Source organism: Ahaetulla prasina, chromosome 8, assembly GCF_028640845.1.
Source record: "Ahaetulla prasina isolate Xishuangbanna chromosome 8, ASM2864084v1, whole genome shotgun sequence".
Lineage (NCBI taxonomy): Eukaryota > Metazoa > Chordata > Lepidosauria > Squamata > Colubridae > Ahaetulla > Ahaetulla prasina.
In genome coordinates, this window is record NC_080546.1 from 40,709,064 (window position 1) to 40,729,762 (window position 20,699).

A 20,699-nucleotide genomic window follows, 5' to 3' on the forward strand; every position below is an offset into this window, starting at 1 on the left:
AAAAATTCTTGAGAGAAGCTACAAAAAAAGATGAGCTGGTTGAGTGAGGAGCTCTGCATTGTCTGTTGTATTGAAACAAATAGCTTCATAATCAAACATATGATAAAAAGGGTGCACTGTTATAGTAGGCAAACTGTTTTGTCAAAGGCAAGGAATGTACTGTACCAATGAAATTACAAATCTGTATTTTATATTTTGTTGCTATCAATTTAATATATAAATATTCTCCAACTATTTAAGTAACAATTAAAGAGGATTCACAAATAAATCTTTTAGGCAGAGAAAATATTTACAGACTCCTGGGCATAAACGGTTTCAACTTCTCCTCTTAAGACTCCCCTATAGGGCATTGCATGCCAAAGCAACTAGACACAAATATAGTTTGTTTCCCCCATGCCTTCACTCTGTTAAACACCTATCTCCTACAGCATTGTCTTCTGTCCAAAGATATGGACAGAAGGCTGTATTGCTATTATCCTTGTCATCATCTCATCCTTGTCATCTTCTCATCTTTCGTACTACCTTCTCCAATATTATGATTTCTCAATGTTTGTTTGTAACTTATGATTTATGACTATATCTTATCATTTATGATCTATGACTTATCACTTTGTTGTTTGTATAAACACTGAGAGCTTATGCACCAGAGACAAACTCCTTGAGTGTCCAATCATGCTTGGCTAATAAAGAATTCTATTCTATTCTATTCTATTCTATTCTATTCTATTCTATTCTATTCTATTCTAAAAAAAAATCACTAACAAAAATCTATCCCTGGACTATATAGGGACTACTCAAATTACAACTGGAATTGACCTCAGAATTACAGTATTAAATTATGATATTCTTTAAGTGAATCATCACATGACCAACTCAATTTTACTACTTTTTTGCTGTATTCATTAAGTAAATCCATGGTCATTAAGTGAATGTCACATTCATTAAGCAAACCTATTTTCCACAATGGATGTTCTTTTTTTGTTTTTTTGCCAGAAACTTGAAATAAATGCTGTTTCTAATGAAAGATGTTGAAAATTATGGTCATATGCCTGCAGGATGCTACAGTTTTAAATGTATACCAGTTGCTGAGCGCCCAAATGGTGATTGTGTTCACAGCTGTTGAAACTTCAAATCTGGTTCATCAATACCTTTTCTGGTGTCTGTTGTAATGACTGGAAGGATTGCCTGTAATCACTGGCAATTTTTTGTAATGCAAATCAAGAGTTGAAAATATAGTCATCAATACTGCATGCCAAAAAAAAAAAAAAAAGAATGACTATGTAATTACCACAAACATGTAATCAAAGTTCTGGTGATGATGTTGTGAAATGAACTTTCCTTTTTAATTTTGAACAGTTGGACATTTACAAAATAAATTATTTATGGAATTATTACTTTATAAAAATGATGACCATCTGTACACCGCCCTGAGTCCTTCGGGAGAAGGGCGGTATAAAAGTTTAATTATAAATACATTAAATAAATAAATAAATGACCAAAGAATGCAATACAAGTTATAATGAATCAGAATTAGAATAGAGCTGGAAATGACATTAGAGGTCATCCAGTCCAGCCCCCTGGTCAAACAGGAGACCCTATGCCATTTCAGACAAGTGACTGTTCAGTCTCTTCTTCAAAATCTCAGGTGATGAAAAACCCACAACTTGTGAAAGCAAGCTGTTCCACTGGTTAATTGTCCTCACTATTAATAAGTTTCTTCTTAATTCCAGGTTGCTTCTCTCCTTGATTATTATTTTTATTTATTTATTTTTGTTGCAACAATATATATAAGTATCACACAAAAAAGATTATATAGTATATAAACATATATATGAGTAAATATTAGGAGGAATAAGCATATATATAAGAAGAAGAAAAACAATAGGACAGGAACAGTAGGCACGTTTGTGCTCTTATGCACGCCCCTTATGGTCCTCTTAGGAATGGGGTGAGGTCAATATTAGAAAGTTTTTGGTTAAAGCTTTTGGGATTATGAAATCACAGAGTCAGGTAAAGTATTGCAAGCACTGATGATTCTGTTACAGAAGTCATATTTTCTGCAATCTAGATTAAAACGGTTAACATTAAGTTTAAATCTATTGATTGCTCTTGTATTATTGCAATTAAAGCTGAAGTAGTCTTTAACAGGAAGGACATTACAATAGATGATTCTATGAGTTAAACTTAGGTCTTGTCGAAGGTGACGGAGTTCCAAGTTTTCTAAGCCTAGGATTTCAAGTCTGGTGGGATAAGGTATTTTGTTGTTTTCAGAGGAATGAAGAACTCTTCTTGTAAAATATTTCTGGACATGTTAACATAACATAACATCAGAGTTGGAAGGGACCTTGGAGGCCTTCTAGTCCAACCCCCTGCCCAGGCAGGAAACCCTACACCATCTCAGTCAGATGGTTATCCAACATTTTCTTAAAAATTGTATTCAATTGTATTCAATTCAATTGTATTGATGTCAGAAATGTGGTGAGGGTTCCAGACAGGTGAGCTGTATTCTAGAATTGGTCTAGCAAATGTTTTATATGCTCTGGTAAGTAGTGTAGTGTTTTTGGAAAAGAAGCTACGCAAGATTAGGTTTACAACTCTTAGAGCCTTTTTTGCTATGTAGTTGCAGTGGGCTTTCGCACTTAGATCATTTGATATGAAAACTCCAAGGTCTTTAACAGGATGGGGGTCATCTGTAAAGTAATGTCCATCAAGTATGTACTTAGTGTTTGGGTTCTTTTTTCCAATATGTAAGACTGAGTATTTGCTGGTTGAGATTTGGAGTTGCCAAATTTTAGACCAAGCGGTTAGATGATCAGGTCTTTTTGAATGGTAGATGTATTGTCTGTGGTGTTAAATAGTTTGACATCGTCAGCAAAGAGAACACAATTACGAGATATGGTCACAAAGATCATTTATGTATAGTGTGAAGAGTATTGGTCCAAGAACACTGCCTTGAGGAATAGATTAGATAGATTAGATAGATTAGTTTCTATCTATTGCTTGTTGTCTTACTCTCTGGTGCTTCGGAAAATAAATTGACTCTCTCCTCTTTGTGGCACCCTCTCAAATACTGGAATACTATCATGTTCCCCCTAGTCCTTCTTTTCTCTAAACTAGTCAAACCCAAATCCTGCAAATCTTTCTTCATAAGTTCTTGTTTTCAGGCCATTAATCATCTTAGTTGCTCTTCTTTACACTTTTTCCAAAGTCTCAATATCTTTTTTGTAATGCGGTGACCAAAACTGGATGCAGTATTCCTGGTGTGGCCTTACTTCATAAAGTGGTACTAATACTTCACATAATTTTGATTCTATGCCTTTGTTTATATAACCAAGGATTGTATTAGCTTTTTGGCTTCCATTGCTAACTCATGTTTAAGTGATCTTCCACTAGGTGTCCAAGGTCCCTCTCTCATGATTTTGAGCCAAGTGTCACCTAATTTATATTTATACCTTTTTTCCTGCCAGGTGTAAAACCTTGTTTTTTCCACATTAAATTTCATTTTGTTGATAGGGCCCATTGTTCAAGTCTATCAAGATCTTTTTGGATCCTGAGTTTGTCTTCCGGAGTGTTGGCTGTTCCTGCAAGCTTAGAGCAATCTACAAATTTGATGAGTTTCCCTTCTATTCCCTCATCTAAGACATTTATGAAGTACTGGCCCTAAGATGGAACTTTGAAGTAGGGTTAGGGTTAGAGGGGAAACAGGGGTGACTGGCGAAGGGAGGGCGGGGATAGCTAGGTGGAAATTCCAAAAAATTTCCTACCTTTTCCTGTGGGCTTGGCTAGGTGGGCCTGGCTACTTACTTCCCTCCATCAGTGGTGGGTTTCAAAAATTTTCACTACTAGTTCAGTGGGCATGGCTAGGTGGGGGCATGTGACTGAGTGGGCATGGCCAACTTGACATTACTCATGGCCATGCCTAGTCAGTCACATCACCCCCACCTAGCCAGGCCCACAGGAAAAGGTAGGAAATTTTTTGGAATTTCCACCTAGCTATCCCCACCCTCCCTTCGCCAGTCAGCCCTGTTTCCCCTCTAACTCTAACCCTAGCCATGGTTCCTCCCCTCCCCACCTCTTTGTTCAGGCTGCTTACCTTCCTCAGCGGCTTACCTTCCTCAGCAGTCCAGAGTCTGGAAGGCAAGCTGACCAGAGTTTTCGGCAGCCCCCAGCCAGCTGCTGCTGCTGGAAAGTGGCTGGCAAAGAAGCCTTTGAGAGCTTCTTTGGGGCTGTGGCAACTGGCCGCAGGCCACCGAAAAGTTCTGGAGATCGCAAAAAAAGCTACTGCCATCACCACCATGTTCTTCACGCATGCACATCTCATTGGATGTGCATGCACAAAGAACATGGCGGTGATGAGCATGGCAGGTGGGGCGAGTAAGTGGCAACCAGAGGACCAGTTTGGGGGTCTGGCCAGCTGGCCATCATTACCGGTTCAGCGACCTTGGCCAAATTTCCACCAATGGTTCATGTGAACCGGTGCGAACCAGCTGAATACCACCTCTGCCCTCCATGTAGATGTAGTACATTAAGGACTATTCATTGAATATGGTTTGTCAACCACTTATAAATCCATCTGGTGGTGATGCTGTCTATCCTACATTTTTCTAGCTTACCAAGAAGTAGGTTGTGGTCTACTTTGTCAGCTGCCTTGCTGAAGTCTAAATCTACTATGTGCACAGCATTTCACTGGTCTATTAATTTAGTCACTTTGTCAAAGAATGAAATAAGATTGGTTTGGCATGATCTGTTTTTAACACACCCGTGCAGGCTACAAGTTATTACTTTATTTGTTTCTAGATGTTCATAGATCTGTTTTTTGTTATTTTTTCCATTATCTTTCCAGGTATTGATGTTAGGCTGGTTGATCTGTAGTTTCCTGGGCCAGTTTTTTAAAGATTTTTTTTTAAAGAAGTGATACAATAGTTCTGAGATAACATCTGCCAGCTCCTTCAGAACTCTGGGATGTAATCCATCAGGTCCCAGTGATTTATTTACATAGGATCTTTATTATCTGAATCTATGTCCAGGGGTTCTTCAGACTATCCACTGAACAGCTAGAAGTTTATATTAGATAGAATAAGAATGAAATGAAATTATCTATCTATCTATCTATCTATCTATCTATCTATCTATCTATCTATCTATCTATCTATCGGTCTTGGCGTATTCGGGTCGTTTCCCGTGTAAGGTTGAGAGTATCTTGGCGACATTTGGATGAGGTCTCACTCGGCATCTTCAGGCTGGTGCTTACGGCTTCATGTTTGTGCGAGCAAAGCATGGTCGGAGCTGCCATCTCTCTATAAATACTGGTAGGGAGGTGTGGAGTGTTGGCTTTGTTGCTGTAAATGGGTTTGTTGGCTGTGTGGTTTCATATTGATTGGTAGGTGGAGTGGATGTTTGCAAATTAGTCGGCTGTTTCGTAGCATCCTATGTGGGTGTGGTCCTAGTTGTCCGAGTTTGAGGTATTGTCGGAGCCAAACCAAAGCCTGAGATGCTGCATCACAGCCATCTGCTCAGGACATTACATCACAGAACTAAAGAGGTCACAACACCAAAGCTCAGGATGTTACAACACAACCAACCACCCAGGATGTTACAGCACAAGACTCAGAAGGTCACATTCCCAGAACTCAGGACGTTTCCACACAGCCCATTACCCAGGTCGTTACAATACAGAAGAATAATGGGCACACAACTAGGACCATACCCACACAGGATGCTATGAAACAGCTGACTAATCTGCAAACTTCCACTCCACTTACCAATCAAGATGCCACCAACCCATTTACAGCAACAAAGCCAACACTCCACACATTATCACATTCATGATAATTTTTTCACTATGAAATAAACCTTAAAAGTTGAAAAATTCCACTTCATTAAGAAAGATAAGAATCTTGAGGAATGGCAGAAGGGAATTAATAAATTTATATGGGAAGGTAAAAAAGCTAGGGTTAAAATGAAAATAATTCAAGATTCCCGGGAAAGGGGAGGTTTAAAAATGCCCAATTTTAAATTATACTATGAAGCAGCTGCTCTCTCTGTAATAAGTGATTGGTTTAATTTAACGGAGGAAAGAATTTTGAATATAGAAGGTTATGACTTGCTATGTGGATGGCATGCATATTTAATTTATGACAAAAAAGTGGATAAGGCCTTTAAAAATCATGTGTTAAGAACTGCTCTTCTGCATGTTTGGAAAAAATACTCTTACAAACTAAATTATAAGGTTCCTATATGGGCAAGTCCTAGACATACAATAGAGAATATAAATATAGAACAGAATCAGGAAATGATTACATATAAAGATCTTTTGTATACTGAAAGAGGTAATTTGCAATTAAAATCTCTCCACGTACTAAAAGAAGAAGGGAAAAATTATACTTGGTTTCAATATGAGCAACTACGTGCTAGATGGAAGGAAGATCAGAAAATTGGTATAGAACAGAACGAGGGAAATTTGATAAAGCAAATTAGGAATCAGTCTCAGGAGCATATAAAGAGATTGTATAATATGCTACTTGAAATAGATTCTGAAAGGGACTTGGTAAAGGACTGTATGTTAAAGTGGGCACAAAATTTTCAGGAGCCAATATTATTGGAAACTTGGGAAAAAATTTGGGTTAGAAATGTTAAATTAACGCAGGCACAGAATCTGAGGGAAAATTTTTATAAAATGTTTTATAGATGGCACTTAGATCCTAAGAAATTATCGTGTATGTACCCAGATATGCAAACAAAATGTTGGAGATGTAATTGTGATGATGCTACATATTTTCATATTTGGTGGACTTGTAAGGATATAAAGGCCTTTTGGATAAAAATTTAATGGATTTTACAAAATGTTTTGAAAAAGAAGATAAAGTTCCTGCCGCAATTTTTTTTGTTGGGAATTATTACGGACTGTACAGTAATTGAGACTAAATTGATTTTAAATCTAATAACAGCAGCAAGATTATTAATAGGACAATACTGGAAGAAAAAAGAAGTACCTACAATAGAAGAATGGATATTGAAAGTTGCCAATTTGGCTGAGATGGCAAAGATATCAGCCTTTTTGGAAGACAATACGCGAGAAAGATACTTAAAGGAATGGAAAAAATGGATTGACTATATTCAAAGTAGATATCAGACTAAGAGTTATCAGACTCTTTTTGAATGATTGTGATGTATTATTTTTGATTGTTTTCGGGGGAAGTTAGGAATTGATGATTGTAGGGGTATAATTAAGTTGGGACGAAAATTTTTTAGCATATGTTTGTTTTATTTTTAACTATACCTTGTGCTCGTTCCGGGAAGTTAGGGGGGTTGTGAAGGGAGGGGGGAGGGGAGGGGGGGAAAGGGGGGGGATTTTTCTGTAAAACCTTTTGAATAAAAAAAAAAATTCCACTTCACACTTTAATATTCTTATAAAATTAAATCAAGCAATTTATTTTCCCATAATGTATACTTAATTATCTTTATATTGATGGTGCTGCAATACTATACACTGATTACTGAAAAGGATGTCTAATTCTTCACTGTACCTTAATAAATCTGACATAAATTTCAATTCTAACTAGAAATAAATTTTCAACTATAATCTAACATATTGAGTTTTATGTACATCCTAAGTTTTAACTATGCATAACTATACATTTGAAATTTAATGAGATTGCTAAATCAGAATAGATTTTTTAATAATATGTCTTGAATTTACTAACTTGTTGAAGTGTAATGTAATGTTGAATTCAATGTTTTATATTGTTTTAATCAGATTTCCAGATATTTCTTTTTAGTTCAAGTTTTGCAGTGACTTTCTTTTTTTTTTATTTGCATTTATATCCCGCCCTTCTCCGAAGACTCAGGGCGGCTTACACTATGTCAGCAATAGTCTTCATCCTATTTGTATATTTATATACAAAGTCAACTTATTGCCCCCAACAATCTGGGTCCTCATTTTACCTACCTTATAAAGGATGGAAGGCTGAGTCAACCTTGGGCCTGGTGGGACTAGAACCTGCAGTAATTGCAGGCAGCTGTGTTAATAACAGACTGTCTTACCAGTCTGAGCCACAGAGGCTCTTTTAATCTTTGACATTATATATTCAATATATTTAATTATTTACAACTAGAAATATCATCTCTATAACATTTGAAAATCACTATTATTATATTCTTTCATTGTTTTTATTGTTTCATATATTCTTATTTACATGTGTTCTTCAATGGAGGTCTAGCCGTTCGGAAGCTGATCGGACACTAGTGAAGTCCTATACTAGGACTTACCTAGTGGCATTGAGGGAAGCGAGGCGTAGCTACGCCTCCTCCCTCATTGCATCAGCAGATAACCGCCCAGCCGCCCTGTTTCGGGTGACTCGCTCCCTCTTACACCAGGGGGAGCGGGATGACCCGTTGCAGGGACGTGCTGAGGAGTTTAACGGTTATCTATACGATAAAATCGTTCAGCTTCGGGATGGTCTGGACCAAGATTGCGGTGACGCGGGTGAGACGGCTGAGGGTGGTCTTAGTGACATTTTATGGGATGAGTTTGACCCTGTCGCTCCCGAGGACATGGACAGGTTGTTGGGGAGGTTGAATGCCACCACGTGTTTACTGGACCCGTGCCCCTCCTGGCTGGTGCTGGCCACTCAGGAGGTAACACGAGGCTGGCTCCAGGCAATTACGAGCGCTTCCTTGGTGGAGGGAATCTTCCCGACCGCCTTGAAAGAGGCGGTGGTGAGACCCCTCCTCAAGAAGCCTTCCCTGGACCCGGCTGTTTTAGGTAATTATCGTCCGGTCTCCAACCATCGCTTCGCGGCGAAGGTTGTAGAGAGTATGGTGGCATATCAGTTTCCCTTGCACCTGGATGAAACTGTCTATCTAGACCCGTTCCAGTCCGGCTTCCGGCCCGGTTACAGCACTGAGACGGCTTTGGTCGCGTTGGTGGATGATCTCTGGAGGGCCAGGGATAGAGGATGTTCCTCTGCCCTGGTCCTGTTAGACCTCTCAGCGGCTTTCGATACCATCGACAATGGTATCCTGCTGCGCCGGTTGGGGGGATTGGGAGTGGGAGGCACCGTTTATCGGTGGTTCTCCTCCTATCTCTCCGATCGGTCACAGACGGTGTTGACAGGGGGGCAGAGGTCGGCTCCGAGGCACATCACTTGTGGGGTGCCACAGGGGTCGATCCTCTCGCCCCTTCTGTTCAACATCTATATGAAGCCGCTGGGTGAGATCATCAGTGGCTTCGGTGTGAGGTACCAGCTGTACGCTGATGACACCCAGCTGTACTTTTCCACACCGGGCCACCCCAACGAAGCTATCGAAGTGTTGTCCTGGTGCTTGGAGGCCGTACGGGTCTGGATGGGGAGAAACAGGCTCAAGCTCAATCCCTCCAAGACAGAGTGGCTGTGGATGCCGGCATCTCGGTACAGTCAGCTGAGTCCTCAGCTGACTGTTGGGGGTGAGTCATTGGCCCCGATGGAAGGGGTGCGCAACTTGGGCGTCCTCCTGGATGAACGGCTGTCTTTTGAAGATCATTTGATGGCCGTCTCCAGGAGAGCTTTTTACCAGGTTCGCCTGGTGCGCCAGTTGCGCCCCTTTCTAGACCGGGATGCCCTATGCACGGTCACTCATGCCCTCGTGACGTCTTGCCTGGATTACTGCAACGCTCTCTACATGGGGCTCCCCTTGAAGGGCATCCGGAGGCTGCAGTTAGTTCAGAATGCGGCTGCGCGGGTTATAGAGGGAGCCCCTTGTGGCTCCCGTATGACACCAATCCTGCGCAGGCTGCACTGGCTACCTGTGGCCTTCCGGGTGCGCTTCAAGGTTTTGGTAACCACCTTCAAAGCGCTCCATGGCATAGGGCCGGGTTATTTACGGGACCGCCTACTGCTACCGGATACCTCTCACCGACCCGTGCGCTCTCACAGAGAGGGACTCCTCAGGGTGCCGTCAGCTAGACAGTGTCATCTGGCGATGCCCAGGGGAAGGGCCTTCTCTGTGGGGGCTCCTACCCTCTGGAACGAACTCCCCCCAGGACTCCGTCAACTTCTGGACCTCCGGACCTTCCATCGCGAGCTCAAGACACACTTATTCATCTGTGCAGGACTGGCGTAGATTTTAAATTTTATAGGGGTTTTAAATTGGTCTTAATATTTATATTTCTAGTTTTAATAATTTGGGCATTAGAATAAGTTTTTTAATGTTTATTTTAAATTGTATATAAGTGTTTTATATGCCTGTGAACCGCCCTGAGTCCTTCGGGAGATAGGGTGGTATATAAATATGAATAATAATAATAATAATAATAATAATAAAGAAATAAATTCAATAAAGAAAAACAAAAATTTCTTTCCGTGAACTCAAAAATGAGGAGAAACTGGAGTTCACATACATTTTAAATATAAAACACAAAGCTCTTGCAATCATACTGGTGAACTCTATTTCTCACCAGAAAATTATTGAATTACAGATACAATAACTGTTCACAGTATGACTCTGAGAAAAATCAGGTTGCAGTAGAATTCCTGAAACGTTTTATCTCTTTAACTTAAATTCAATACAAAAGTATGCTCCTTTTGTTACTTTTGATAAACTTCAGAACTGAAACATTACTTCAGCATGGGATAAATTTACTAGCTGCAGGAGTTCAATTTAAAGAAAATATCTAGTATTAGAGGTCAGAAGATTCATTGACTTGCTCATGCAGCAGTTCAACAAATGACAACTCAGAAGCAACAAAAGCAGTAAGTAAAAGAATTTTGCTAAAGCTTTGCTTTCAGTTAGTGTTTTTTTTAAAATCCTAAGTATTGCTATTCACAAAGCAATATGTGATGTAAAAACCATTTGAGAGCTAAGACCATTGGCTTACTTGGCTTCACCATCATTTTTTCTCTATATTTAACATCATATTTGCTACTTGTACAATTATTTAAAATTCAGTACAGATTGTAACGTAAGCTATTTTGGACTATATCAAGAGTTCAAAATGTTAATTTGAGTATTTTGTAATGAAATATTCAGTAACATTTTGATGTATCTTATCTTCGGGTGATACATAACTGAAAATAAATTTTAAAAAAGAATTCAATTACATGATGATCACCAATCCACAATTATGTCACCAACGCTATCATTTTGGGTATCATAATTTTGAATGTGTTATAGGTATGGAAATTGGTTTGAGAGCCACAACTGAAAACTGAAAATAATTATACTGAAATACATTCTCTAAAATTTTCATAATCTTCTGTTGACAAAGTTATTTGTTTTAATAAACCTAGATGACATGATTATATTTTCTTAATTATATTTCTCTTTTCCAACTATGCCAATTTTTAAATTTTGATATTGCTTTGATTGCCAAATATTATTGTAAGCTATACTCTTTCATGGGTTTTGATCACAAAAAAATAGCTTTGAATGACACAAGAAAGAAAAAAATTAATAGAAATCATCTTCTTATTCTTCCACCATCTCTTCTGTTCCCTTTAGTTCAAGTAATAACTCCTCCAAGTCAACTGCTAGTGATTTCAAGGATTTTGGGGGCAGCAAAAGTAATTTGTCACCAACTTATATTAGTATAGTAAGATCATCTTCCTGTGCTAAGAGTGACTATTTTATTTTATTTTATTTCAATGAGATTTAGCATATTTAACATATAGATATTAGCATATTTTGGAAATCCTGTAGATACATATTTAAACTGAAATTTATATTTAACATTGTTGTATAGCAAGTTAGCAAAATGACTATTAGGTGAAGCTGACTACTTACTTGAAGTAGTACACAAGTGTTTCATCATCAAACACTTCATCATGAAAGAGGTAAATCAACCTGGACTTACATTCTTTAATAGTTTCATTAATGACTTGAATTGAAAAGTGGAGGGAACGTTTATGAGATCTGCAAAAAATACAGGGTGGAATAAAGCCTACAAAACAGAAATAGAATTCAAAATGGCATTGGTAGACTATAGAAGTGGATTGTGAATGACAGAATGAAAGTGGCAGAATGTAATGAAAGTGAATTTTTTTTCTTTACTTAGGAAAAAGATACCAAATGCCCATTATAAGATGTGCTATATCTGGCATGAAATAGTATTGAAGAAATGGATCTTGGAATTGGAATTGAATACAAAGTGAATACAAGTATTGTGATGTTCTGCTAATAAAGCAAAATTAAATTTAACACCGCAACAAGAGGCATATGATCTAAATTACATAAATTAATACTTTCACACTGTTTGCATTGGTTAGTTTGCTTTTGGTGGGGTCATAAATTTGCAGAAACACACTGTAAACTTAAGAAACCGATGAAGTACATTGGATGAGATCAGCCCTAAACAAAGGGCATTTCCCTTTATACTACTCTTTCCCAGTAGCTAGTGGTGTCTGTATAGGAAAAAAAAATAGTTACACAGAACCAAAACCAAATATACAAAACTATGCTTACTATGATCTGCAAGAAGCTAGCCCACTATTATTTTGAGACAATGACTCTCCAGGTTTCAGGCAAGCACACAGGTTCAAATTTATATATGAAACCTAACGCTGAACATATAGTGATTATTTGGTAAATTTATATGTAGATCTTAAGTTCAGCAATTCACAACTCTTTTTTTAAATATCTGTACAATTAAATATCTAATGATGCAATGGTGTAATAATTTTTAGTGGGGGAAAAGCAGCTAGAAAGAATGAATCCTTATGCTCATTATAACTAAGTTAGAAATTTCAGTTTGGCCTTTCTCTAGTTTTAAAATCTGGCCTTTAATTTTAAATTGACTCAGAGTTATATACACAGTGGTTATTAGCTTTTGTCCAAATAGTGCTACAATATCTTTAAATTAGTCATTCAGAACATGACCTTCCTGAAAATGAAAGAAAGGTGTAGAAAAGAAAGAAATGAAAGAAAGATGTGTCAAAAGATACTCAGAAGCACATTCTCTAATGAAATGCACTCTCAATTATGGATGTATAATACATTGTTGATCTGGTGAAGTTTTAATTATACCTCATGAGAGCTACTGTATATAGATCTACTGAATATATACTGCTAATATATAACAATAAAGGGTTAAAACAGAGCATTTTCCTTGAAATGTCTTACTTTCTCTTCTAATTTTATGCAACTCTGTGTTATTTAATGCTAAGAGATTTATCTCTCTGTTCATCCATGCTTGTTATTAAAAAAATGGATTAGAAAGGGTCTTCAAAGAAAAATATATGAAAGAAAACCAGTAAAAAAGTAAGAGTAAGCATATAAAATGGATGCGTGTGTGCATGTGTGATGAGACATGAACTATGGGAAAGGAACGTGTCATTCATATTACTCTAGAAATTGAAAGCATATGAATACTTAATTGTGAGAGAGTTTAGGTTTAATCATGCTGGCCACATGACCACGAATATGTCTTCGGACGGTGCTGGCTCTTCAGCTTAGAAACAGAGATGAGCACCGCCCCTTGAGCCACATGTACAGGGGAACGACTAGCACACATGTGCAGGGGAATCTTACCTTAGGCAAGTGAAAAAACCCTAAAGTAACTGCAACAAAATTATAGGTGACATAGTATAATTGTGCTCTTTATGTCCAAGTGAATTTAATAGTTCATCTTAATCACAAAAGTTCTCCCCAACAAACACTTTTTGACATAACTTTTTTTTACTTCATTTCATGCCTTAACATACTTAATTTAAAAAACAAACATGCAATTAATATTTCTCTAAGTAATACTCAAGTATTTTAGCTTTTCTCAATCTTGAAGCTAGTTTTGTTCATCAGTTAATCTTAATCCTGTATTTGCACATTTTACTAATACCGTTGCCTTCTGTTTAATCTTAAAGTCTGCCAGTATAGCAAATACTTTTAATTTTCTCATTAATAATTTGATCATCGTTAAAGAATCTTTCAGCACTAGTACCAAATCATTTGCAGAATCTCTTAACTTGTCTTTTTTTTTTTTTACATCCATTATCCTCTTATTTTGCCTTATATCTCTACCGAAGAGGAAGAATGATAATGGGCAATCTTATCCTGTTCTCTTTTTTAGCTCACAATTTTTTGTTAAATGTCTACTAACAATAATTTGTGCTTTCTGTAAGGTATAAATTGATTTCACCCAGAGTTTATAAAAATCTTTCTAAAGTTCATATCTTCTAAAACTTTCAACAGAAAAAAATTTAAATGGTCAAAGCCTTTTTCTGCATTAAAAAGAATGCTGCTTGTTTTTCATTATGCTGTTCCAAATATTATATAATATCCAATACTATTCTGATGTGATCTTTTTTCTATTATCTTAAATTTAAGCAAGAGTCCTAAAAATAAACTTTAGACTTCATGTAATTTAACTTCCATCCCAAAGAATTTGCCATATTCCTCAACCAAATCAAGATTAGCATACAAAATTTGCCTTTTGAAGTGGGATTAACATATTACACAATTCCATTTTTTGGGGTCTATAGAACTAAATTCTCTCAAATTCGGACAAGTATAATATTTTATACCCTTTTTTTCTCATATGAGTAAACAAATTAGGTTTTGTTTTAATCATTTTACATAATGTAAAAAAAAAATTCTTTTTTGAGGAGCATTTGCTCCATATTACATGTTAGATATTTGTTACCACTAGATATGGCAGTAATTTAGAAAAGTCAATGCCTGTAGCACCTAATTCAGGTTCATCTTTTTCAACAATTGTGGTTTTAAGGCAATCTTCTCTATAGTTTCCATTTGAATTTCTTCCAAATATTCTTTCAATTGTTATAAACATTATAAAATTCAGTCTAAATATATTCTTCTGAAAAGTAAAGATTACACCTGTAATGTATCCCAATCAAATGAAATCTTCTTTTTAATATCTCAGTCAAAAAATAATAATCCAGCTGGTGTAGAGAGCCAAGTCAGTGTAACGGTTAAAACAGGAAGCTAGAAACCAGGAGAATCTGAGTTTTAGTCCCACCATAGATATAAAAGCTGGCTGAGTGACTTTGGGCCATCACTCTCTCATACCCTAATCTACCACACAGTTTTTTATTATGTAAAAATAGGAGGAGGGAGAAATATTACATGTGTTCACTGCCTGGATTTATTTAAAAAAACTAATAAAGACAAGGTATAAATAAATTTTAAAATTACATACAATTTTAAGAGGAACTTAAATACAATATTTAAAAGAAATTTTATGTTACATATGCATTATCAGTCTTTAATCTAGTATTTAATCTAGTATTTAAATAGTTGATATTTTGTGTTTTTCCTCACAAAATGAACTAAAACATTCCTTGGAACATTTCTTATTTTGATAAAATGTGAATACATGTGATACATGATGGCAAGAGTGACAGATCAGATGGAATGAAGCAAAGAATCTCACACTGCATTGCCAAAGGCTTGGGTGAAGAGTGATCAGTTAAATTGAATTGAATTAAAGATAACCAGTGTTAATCCATTTCTAGAAAGCAACATTTGTGAATCCAAACAGGATTTATAAAACTAAGTCCTTTTATTATTATTATTTTTCTTACTTCCTTATTCCATATCATAGTATTATGAGCTCACTCTTCAATAGCAAAAGTGATCACGTTCCTTGTTGTCTGGATGTAGCTTTTATTATTTTACTGCTTTGAAAAATGATGACAAAAAAGGAACAGAGCAAAAACAAAACACAAGAATAAAAAATACATACATTGTCAAAGGAAAGAAATACATAGAAAGTGGTTTGAAAGGAAATTAAAAATACAACAGAAGAAAAATGAATAAAAGGCATAAAGTAACATTTTAACAGTAAATTGTTACAATTCTATATATGTCATGTAATGCAGTTATAAATGTTATATCACTAATAATGTTCACTTATTGTGTTTTGTATAAATTGTCTCCATTCATTATATTTGTCTATACAAAGTCTACATCTCTAAGTAATCCATTTGTAGGTGGCAAGTGCAATCAGCTCTGCAATCCATTGAGTTCAAATGAATGAAAGGGCCCACATTTATCTTTGCAATGCTAAAATAGCCATTATTTTGGCCATAGTAAGGGAACAAATATTTGATTTAAATTGTTTGTCCAAGTAGTAGGTATTCAGTTCATTATCCTACTATCCTCTGAAATATTTGAACTGAGCCAGCTGTTTTGCCAACTCTTTCTCATGGTGGCTGCTTAGCTCCAACAACTGCTTCCTGTTGGGGCCCTAAGGAGCCCGGGCGGGGAGGCGAGGAGGGGTTGGGAGAGGAAGGGCGAATAGAGGCCGGTGTGGCGCCCCTGGACATGAGTGACATTGAGTTGACCACGCCCACTCAGTCCCATGACCACCTAGCCACGCCCACCCAGCCAGTCATTAGGCAGATTGTATTAGTAATCTGCGGGATTTAAAATTATGAATTTGATGGTCCCTGAGGTCCGAAAGGTTGGGGACCCCTGCAATACAGTGTTCCATTAGTTAGACATTGTAAAAACATGTATTAAAGAAACATTATCCTTATATCCAACAAAATGCCTTTTTTGACAGACAATTTTTATACAAACCTAATGGAGTCAAATATATTCTAAATATTACTATTAATCTTTAGTACTATTTAGTACTATTAATTGTTTCATTGTTCCCATCACCCATCTCCTTCCACTTATAACTGTATGACTTTAACTTTGTTGCTTGTATCCTTATGATTTGCTGCCACCGAATGCCTCCCACCGACCCGTGCGCTCTCACAGGGAAGGACTCCTTAGGGTGCCGTCAGCCAGGCAGTGCCGACTGGCGACACCCAGGGGGAGGGCCTTTTCTGTGGGGGCTCCCACCCTCTGGAACGAACTTCCCCCAGGTCTTCGTCAACTTCCTGACCTTCGAACCTTTCGCCACGAGCTTAAGACACATCTATTTATTTGTGCAGGACTGGACTAGAATTTTAAATTTTAAATTTGGTTTTAATGGGGTTTTATTATTTTTATTGCAATTTTTAATATTTGGCCTTATTTAATAAGTTTTTTAAATTGGTGTTTTATTTTGTATTTATATGTATGTTTTTATTAGGCTGTACACCGCCCTGAGTCCCTCGGGAGATAGGGCGGTATAAAAATGTGATTAAATAAAATAAATAATAATAAATAATGATTTATATTGACTGTTTCCTAATATGATTTGATTGCTTATTTGTACCCTATGACTATTATTAAGTGTTGTACCTTATGATTCTTTTCTTTATGTACACTGAGAGCATATGCACCAAGACAAATTCCTTCTATGTCTAATCACGCTTGGCCAATAAAGAATTCTATTCTATTATTTTTGGTTGTACTGTATAAGCTATAGTTTGATGCTGATATTTTTGTTATTGAAGTTCTTTCAAATTTTCCAATTATCTAAGTAAAATAGGAACCTCCTATTCTTTATTTACATTTCTTTACATCAGGGGGAGCGGGATGACCCGTTGCAGGGACGTGCTGAGGAGTTTAACGGTTATCTATACGATAAAATCGTTCAGCTTCGGGATGGTCTGGACCAGAATTGCAGTGACGCGGGTGAGACGGCTGAGGGCGGTCTTGGTGACATTTTATGGGATGAGTTTGACCCTGTGGCTCCCGAGGACATGGACAGGTTGTTGGGTAGGTTGAATGCCACCACGTGTTTACTGGACCCGTGCCCCTCCTGGTTGGTGCTGGCCACTCAGGAGGTGACACGAGGCTGGCTCCAGGCAATTACAAGTGCTTCTTTGGTGGAGGGAGTCTTCCCGGCCGCCTTGAAAGAGGCGGTGGTGAGACCCCTCCTCAAGAAGCCGCCCCTGGACCCGGCTGTTTTAGGTAATTATCGTCCGGTCTCCAACCTTCGCTTCGCGGCGAAGGTTGTAGAGAGTATGGTGGCATATCAGTTTCCCCTACACCTGGATGAAACTGTCTATCTAGACCCGTTCCAGTCCGGCTTCCGCCCCGGTTACAGCACTGAGACGGCTTTGGTCGCGTTGGTGGATGATCTCTGGAGGGCCAGGGATAGGGGATGTTCCTCTGCCCTGGTCCTGTTAGACCTCTCAGCGGCTTTTGATACCATCGACCATGGTATCCTGCTGCGCCGATTGGGGGGATTGGGAGTGGGAGGCACCGTTTATCGGTGGTTCTCCTCCTATCTCTCGATCGGTCGCAGACGGTGTTGACGGGGGCAGAGGTCGGCTCCGGCGCCTCACTTGTGGTGCCGCAGGGTCGATCCTCTCGCCTTTTGTTCAACATCTATATGAAGCCGCTGGGTGAGATCATCAGTGGCTTCGGTGTGAGGTACCAGCTGTCGCTGATGACACCCAGCTGTACTTTTCACACGGGCCACCCCAACGAAGCTATCAAGTGTTGTCCCGGTGCTTGGAGGCCGTGCGGGTCTGGATGGGGAGAAACAGGCTCAAGCTCAATCCCTCCAAGACAGAGTGGCTGTGGATGCGGCATCCCGGTACAGTCAGCTGAGTCCTCGGCTGACTGTTGGGGCGAGTCATTGGCCCCGATGGAGAGGGTGCGCAACTTGGGCGTCCTCCTGGATGAGCGGCTGTCTTTGGAAGATCATTTGGCCGTCTCCAGGAGAGCTTTTACCAGGTTCGCCTGGTGCGCCAGTTGCGCCTTTCTAGACCGGGATGCCCTATGCACGGTCACTCACGCCCTCGTGACGTCTCGCCTGGATTACTGCAATGCTCTCTACATGGGGCTCCCTTGAAGGGCATCCGGAGGCTGCAGTTAGTTCAGAATGCGGCTGCGCGGGTTATAGAGGAGCCCTCGTGGCTCCCGTATGACACCTATCCTGCGCAGACTGCACTGGCTACCTGTGGCCTTCGGGTGCGCTTCAAGGTGTTGGTAACCACCTTTAAAGCGCTCCATGGCATAGGGCGGGTTATCTGGGACCGCCTACTGCTACGAATACCTCTCACCGACCTGTGCGCTCTCACAGAGAGGGACTCCTCAGGGTGCCGTCAGCTAGACAGTGTCGTCTGGCGGCGCCCAGGAAGGGCCTTCTCTGTGGGGGCTCCCACCCTCTGGAACGAACTCCCCCCAGGACTCCGTCAACTTCCGGACCTCCGAACCTTCCGTCGCGAGCTTAAGACGCATTTATTCACCTGTGCAGGACTGGCTTAGATTTTAGATTTTAAATTTAGATTTTAAATTTATAGATTTTTAAATTTACAAGGGTTTAAATTTGGTTTTAAGATTTATATTTCTATTTTTTAATATTTGGCATTAGAATAAGTTTTTTAATAGTTATTTTAATTGTATATAAATGTTTTATGTGCCTGTGAACCGCCCTGAGTCCTTCGGGAGATAGGGCGGTATACAAATTTGAATAAATAAATAAATAAATAAATATTTAGCATCTGCATATGAAATTTATTTATTGATAACAAATATCTATAGAAACTAAGAATAAATTTAAAGTTAGAAGGTTTTTTTTAGGATTCAACAAATTCTTCTAGTATGTTAGATGTCTCAAAAACACTGTTGGTCCAAACAAATGCTGTAATTATAAATATTGACATTAGGTTACATCTGATAGACTATCTCTTATTGCAGAATACGCTAAACATTAATTTCATCATCTATCAGTTGGTCCAAAGTCAATTGGTTCATACAATTTTTCTATATCATCTTTTTTCCAGTTTCTGCAGTTGGGTTTCCCTCTAAAGTTTTTAGAAATTCCATTTCATTTTCCCTAACTGATAGAACCATTTCCAGAAATAGGAGAGATTTAGTATATTTAGATCCTAATACTGTCCATCAAAGCAAAATCCCCAAATTTGGAAATTAATTGCTGGCTTCCAGTATTTAATACTTGAGAATAGGTAAAATGGTAATATACGTCTAGATTCAGGAACACAAATCTTCCTCATTAACTGGTAATTGTATTTTCTGTAAAATATTATTTTGCGATTGAAGAGCACCATAAACATTTTCTAAAGAAATAATTTATTGACAAATTTGTTCTTGCTGTAGCCCTACTACAATATTTAGGGAATCAGTAAATTAAGTTTATTAAGAATGTTACATTCTTAACAAATGGACATTCAAAACAGGCTTAAATTTTATATCACACAAAATGTGTAAAAGATACTCTATAAAAAATAAGAATGAACATCATAGCAGCAATACTATAAACACCTTCAGGCTATTATATTTGAGTGTGCAGTCATAGGAGAAACTAGGTTGTGTATGACTGTATTCCAATCCAGCCCACTGCAGGTAATTTTAATGGAGTTCTTAATAACCTGGCATGAGTCCCAGTCAGATGTAGCACATTTAAACCCTGTCCTTATAGCTATGTCGGAACTGTTGACACTGCATGTCAGTAATGGAAAATTGCCACTGCACCAAACAAACATCTTCATTATATGGAATCACATTGTTAATCTACGGCCAAATACAACTTGAAGCAGAAAAAAAGAGTTTAGATTGCACCCATCTGTATACTATCACTCCAGGTGGCAGGTCGTTCTTCAGAATTAGAGATTGAATCAGTCTTTCCATCATCACGAAAGCCTTCTCCACAACGAGTGTCTGTCAATCCAATATTTTACTTTCAGCCCTGGGAGGATTGCACAGAATTGTAATGATATTTAGTTGTTACATGTGTACCAAAGGGATCTGTCTCAAAGAGAACAAAGAGGAATGAGAGAATGTATAGGTTTAAGGCTATAGTAAAATGGTTTCAGGTGAAAGTTAGACTTTTGACCTCTTCAGAAAGCAGGTCAAAGTAT